The 6366-nt window shown below is 35.7% G+C and overlaps 1 long non-coding RNA gene across 1 annotated transcript; it reads left to right on the top strand.

Moving 5' to 3' along the window:
- The first annotated feature begins 3990 nt into the window (after window positions 1-3990).
- LOC147503323 (uncharacterized) lies at window positions 3991-5125 on the top strand. Its single transcript, XR_015220167.1, has 3 exons — window positions 3991-4058; window positions 4332-4610; window positions 5049-5125. It is a non-coding gene; the product is annotated as an uncharacterized LOC147503323 (long non-coding RNA).
- Window positions 5126-6366: the final 1241 nt, after the last annotated feature.

A 6366-nucleotide genomic window follows, 5' to 3' on the forward strand; every position in this document is an offset into this window, starting at 1 on the left:
ATATTCTGCAGAAGTTACCTGTTACAGGTAACTTCTGCAGAATATAGTCAATCTGAGTCTAATATACTTTATTAGAAATACCTGTTGCTGGGATCTTCTAAGAACGGCTAACTTATTGTAAATTATAAGAAGATACTAGTTACAGGTATTTCTGGTAAAGGATATATTACTCAGGATCTCCTGACTATATTCTTAAGAAGTTACCTGTAATTACTGGTATCTTCTAATAATTTATTATGAATGTCGAATACCTGTTAAAATTGGCATGCTAAGGTAACCCTTTGGGCAATTTCGAGTGGAGATCTACTTTCATTTACCCTTTTGTAGGCTTCACCAATGATCACATTGCGAGAGGAGTAGTCTGAACCCTTGTTGTTAAAAAACGTTTTCATCTTTTCAAACCAAGCCTTGGAAATGTAATAACCAATGAGTTATCGTAGTTTGGATTGTTTGAAGCCAAAACTCGTTGGTGATTACATTGCAAAGGCTTGGTTTGAGAAGATGATGATGTTTTTTATTAGGTATGGATTCAGGCTATTCCTCTCGCAGTGTGATATGCATTTTATAGGTATTTCTGGTAAAGGATAATAGAAAACTCAGGATGGCTATATTCTTAAGAAGAAAAAAGTAACAGGTATTTCTGGTTAATTATATTTGACTCAGGGTGGCTATATTCTCAGAAGTTACTTGTAACAGGTAACTTCTGAAGGATATAGCTATCCTGAGTCTAATATACTTTACCAGAAATACCTATTGCTGGGATCTTCTAAGAACGGCTAACTTATTGTTAAATTATAAGAAGATACTTGTTACAGGTATTTCTGGTAAAAGATATATTACTTAGGATGACTATATTCTTAAGAATTTACCTGTAATTACTAGTATCTTCTAATAATTTATTCTGAATTTCCAATACCTGTTAAAATTGGCATACTAACAATTGGTGTACCATTTGGATGAATGAAGGGAAAGTTATTGCTTTGACAAGTTGCCTAGAAAACCTAGAAAGAGGAATAATTCTTGAAATAAATTAAGAGATACGTAAGGCTTGATTCCAAACCTTAAAGGATTAGGATACGGTCTCTTATTAGGAATATTTTAAAATATGTGTATTATAAAAAAGTGGATAAAAAAATTCTCTTAGGCTGAGTCCAATGGTGCATCCACCCTCTATCTCCATTCCACCAAAAAATAGTGTTTTGAGGATGGGGAGTCACGGCTTTTGATGCCACGGCAGTTAAGAAAGTGAGGGAATGTGGTGGGATTGTTTTTGGGAACACTAATTTGGATGAGTTTGGTATAGGGAGTTCCACTAAATGTTTCAGTTTTCAGGTCAGAGGTCAGAGGTTTGAGTTTTATTGGTTTAAGTTTAGTTTGTTTTGATTTTTGTGTTTTTAGCTTTGAATTAGCTGTGGAAACAATTAGAGATTGTACTCCAAATATATATATATATATATCTTAGACGGACGTCCATTTACGAACTTTACTTAAAAGCCAAAATTTCAAAATACTAAATATACTCTCACCAAGGGTTTTCTCATGACTCGCTCCTTCTATCTCCGAAGTCCAAACTTAGGTGACTATTTCCCTTCCTCCTGGTACTCTTTTTCTCTTTCTCATGGGGAATAGTGTTGGTTCTTCACATTAGGAATAGTGCTTTTGATTCAATCTCATGTTCTTGTTCGAGCATTACTCTGTTGAGGAACTAATGATTGCTAGGTGGAATCCAGAGCAATTATACTAGGACAGTATGTCTATTCTTGTTCTTAATGGAAGAAGCTAGTAATATCTCCTCGCCATTCCTCAACTTTGTGAATCATAATATAGTGTCTCGTGTAACAGTAGATTCCAGAAATCTACTATCTAGCTCACTTCTGCTCTTCATGCAAGGCCCAAGGTTTCATGTTTCTGCTGGACCAGCTAAAATATCTCTCATGTGGAATGTAATAGCGAGATCTGACCAATCCTCTTCACTTCTCATCCAAGAAAAATTAGCAAATATTAGTCTCAGTGAACATGATGTATTTACATCATTTCAACTGAGTTGGCAATTCCCTGGTTTTTTAGTTTCTTCACCCTTCTTTATTTCCTATTATTTTTTGTGCTTGTGACAACAATGTGCTTTTTTGAAGGTAGCTCAGAGCTCATAGGTTTTAAGACATAATTAACTCGTTGCTAGTGGAGGAGTGGACTTCATCCTCAACTACTTAAACCTCAGAGAATGTCTCTTGGAAGTATGGGTAATTAGTTTAACTTGGGTTCTTGACTCCACCTGTATGTATTGCGATTTAAAGGATCTAAGTTCTAGTAGCTAAATGGTTCCCTCTGCGTAACATGGAAATTAGATCGTAGATGAGAACAAAACTCTACCCAAGAACAAACAAAATGCATCTATAACTTGCTGCTTCATTCCAATCTATCCAATCTATTTTGTAATTCATACTAGTTCACAAATTGGTACTTCACTTTAGTTTTGATTTAGATCAAGTTACCAACCCAGATAAAATGTTGGAGTAGCATTTGTGGATTTACTAACGATGAATTTATATTGTTAAATGTGAGACGGTTATTAAAGTGTTTTAATGTACTTATAGATTTGCCGTGGAACGATTTGAAATATACATGTTGTTCTCGAAAGCAAAGGCCACTGAAAAGAGCACCAGCCAGGATTGTGGAAAAAAAAAAAAAAAAAGGTCATCTTTGTAGTCTTTGTGTCTATCTCTTGTGCGACATTGATATACAAAAATGTCAGACTTGGTTCTTGCAAAACCAAAGCAAACCAACGTCAAACACAAAGAAGAGTCTTTCATTCTGACCGTCCTCCTCTCTCTAATTCCCTTATTCAAATTGTCGTCAACCCCGACAACATGCCAAGATTATTTTTTCTAGTATCAAATTTACATAAATAGATCAACTCCCACCAAAACAACAAGCTTGCCAAGATTTGCACATAAAAATTTACACAGTGCAAGCAATGGCACAGTTTGTTCGGACGGATACCAACAGGAGCCTAGAGAGCCTACTAGACACGGATAAGTCGGTTATTTCCAAGCAGCCAAACACTCAAATACATGGTACAAACAAAGCGGTCAGGGGTCAAGGCCTTGAATTTGAGAGAAGAGGAACCCCATGAGAGAGAGAAAGAGAGTACCAAGAGGGAGGGAAATTATAATGTAAGTTTAGACTTTAGAGAGAAAAGGAGCGAGTCATGAGAAAACCCTTCGTAAGAGTATATTTAGTATTTCGAAATTTCGGTTCTTAAGTAAAGTCTGGAAACAGACGTCCGTCTAAGAGCGGGGCTGATATATATATATATATATATATATATATATATATATATATATATATATATATATATATATATATAGTTAGTTAGACAGACGGCAGATTTCAAAATAGCATCTAAACAAAGAAAAAATTCAAGCCGTTGGATCATAGCTGATCAGATCAAGATTAAAAAACGAAATTTTGAAATTGAACCCATAAAAATTTCAGTTTTCACAAAATACGAAATTTTGAAATTTCCCACCAACAGATAACAAACTCACGGAGGGTTTGGGTTTTGAAATTCTTCTTTTACGAAATCAAACCACCGAAATCATCAACAACAAAATCAAACCCAAAAACCCAAAATTGAAAACCCAAATAATTCGAAGTTCATGGGCGAAGCAATCAAAACCGAAACACCTTCGAATAGCTAGATTTGCCATTCTCCTTTCTATTCCCCCTACTTTCCAAATGAAACACTATTTACTAATTCAATTGCTAATATTACGTTTTTTTTATATTTGCAGATGTTCAAGCGTAGGAATGGTGGCCGTAACAAGCAGGGTCGTGGTCACGTCAAGTTCATCCGTTGTTCCAACTGAGGAAAATACTGCCCTAAGGTTATTAGATCCCCTCAATTTTTATTTATTGTAATATTAGAGATCCGTGTTTATTTATTAATTGGATAATAATAATAATAATAATAGGACAAGGCTATTAAGAGGTTTTGGTGAGGAACATAGTTGAACATGCATTTGTTAGAGATGTTCAAGAAGCTTGTGTCAATGAAGGTAGCCTCTATCATTTTCAATGTTTTTGATTTTTTTTTTAAGTATCATTTTTGATGATGGGTAATTTTGAATGAAGGGTATACTCTACCTAAGCTGTATGCTAGGATGCAGTACTGTGTTTCTTGTGCAACTCACTCACATGTCGTGAGGGTTCGTTCTAGGACTAACAGGAGGAGCTGTGAGCCACCACAGAGATTCAGGCGCAGGAACCTTTTTCTTGAAATTTCATTTTGGAATTGGAAAATTGATTGGCGGTTTTTTTTTGTTTGGCAGGGGAACTGCGGAAACTATAAAGAAGGGGTTGGAAACTGCTTTTCCAGGGGCTGATGTTATTCTTGCAAACTATCCACCTGCCCTTCCGAAACGCATACTTAGCAAGGCCGTACCTGTGTTTTAAGTTGGAGTTATGGGGATAGTTTTGGGTGGTGAACACATCTTTCTAAGGCTGGGATACATGACCCCTCCTGCTTGGTATTTTTCAATGCACCAAAATAGATTTGGAACCATCGCAACCGCTTGGCTTCTTGGAAATGTCATGCAATCTCAAGATAGGTATTCGCAACAATTTTGTTTTCCCTATTCGACAGATTCCATAGGCAGATGGTGTTGTTCTCATTGACAACTTGTTGAGATTGTAGTAGTAGTAGTAGTCTGTTACAAGCTGCAGTTCAACATGAAAGTGTTTGGACGCTCGAAGTGGTCTATTGGCTTGTGCTCTTCCTGTCAAGTTGCAAACGATGCCGTGGGTAGTATTCGAACTGTTGCTTCCTTCTTTGCAGAGCAAAGAACGATGGAACTTTACCAGAATGATGGGACATTATGCAAATTGTGGAAGAGTGCTCGACTTCAGTTGCTTTGGATGTAGCTTCTGGTTTGAATGTTGTTACACTGGCTTGCCTTCATTGTATTGGCAGTCGTTCTGAGTTCATCTTAGAACTTGGATTTCCAGATGATCGGTATAATTATTTACTTCATTTACGCGAAATCAAGAATTCAGGTGGTGGTTCTGCTTACTACGAGAATACTAAAGCTAAACTTGATCACCAGCTTTCCCCCGACGTAAATGTCGGTCAAGTTTTAACATATTTAAGTTTTATTTTTATATATTGATTGATTGAGTTATGTTTTTTTTTTTTTTCCGTGTGTAATGCGATCGTCCCAGTGTCCGCGAATTGGTGAGGATTTTAATGATAATTTGATTTATGGATTTTAATGATAATTCAATTAATGAACATATAATAGTTTCTTAACTGATTTGGGACTAAACCATGGTGCTACAATCATTTCTCATGAGCTAGGAGACTTTCTGATACACCTCCTTGGGATATTAAATATGCTCATACACATAATTATTGCAATCTATCTTGATATCTGTCTTCTTTCACCTAACTTGGAAGTATTGTTGTAATATAAACTATACTTGCTATGACTTCAACATTGCAAGAAAAGTGTTTTTTGATAATGTAATAGTACAAATAGCTTGTGGATTATGAGATTTTGATCTCACTTGGCCTATCTTTTGCAGTTCATTGGGAATTTTCAAGAAACATTGATCAAATCTGGGAGTTTGTCACCGAGAAGTGTTGTTGCAGCCGAGAATGTCGTAAGGGAGTCTAGAGCGATCTACGCTTAAAGGAGCTGAATCTGCTGAACTTGTAGCAGTTATCAAAATGTTATTGCTTGTAAAACTAGTAGAGCGTAAGCTGTAATAGATTTTGCATGTAATGACACTTTTAGCATTTTTGGTAGTCCTCGGTTTTGAATATGTTAAAAACCAAGATGTAGAGATTCTGAACTGAAATTAGATATATCTTGTACCTTAGTCGTAGCTCTTGAGAATTTTCCTCTTATTAAAATTAGCTCATCTTATCCATGCCCGAATTTGAATAAGCAAGTCCAATCCAGTCCCAAACTAACAACCGTTAGATATATAGACATTTGGTTTTGCCTCTAATGCCTACTTGTAATATGACGAAGAAGTAATCAGTAAACTACCAAACTTCATTTTTCAATTGTAAATGACTAGACCTTCAATCATTAACAAGGGCTAAAATTTCCGAATCATCACAGTAAACCTGTCAACTACTAAAACAACAACTATATATTTGTATCCATATATTTCATTATTGTCCACAACCCAATCAACCTAAGAAGAACTAATTTCTGACAAGTCTACAACCCAATCAACTTTAAGTTTATAAATAGTCGAGAAAAGCTAGTCTCATTTCTGACAAGTCTGAACTACGAAATATAAACCAAATTTCACTATCCTATTTCTCTCTAATGTAAAATCAAGTTCACTGGCTTC

The sequence above is a fragment of the Coptis chinensis genome, chromosome 4 (assembly GCF_015680905.1).
Source record: "Coptis chinensis isolate HL-2020 chromosome 4, ASM1568090v1, whole genome shotgun sequence".
In the NCBI taxonomy this organism is placed as follows: domain Eukaryota; kingdom Viridiplantae; phylum Streptophyta; class Magnoliopsida; order Ranunculales; family Ranunculaceae; genus Coptis; species Coptis chinensis.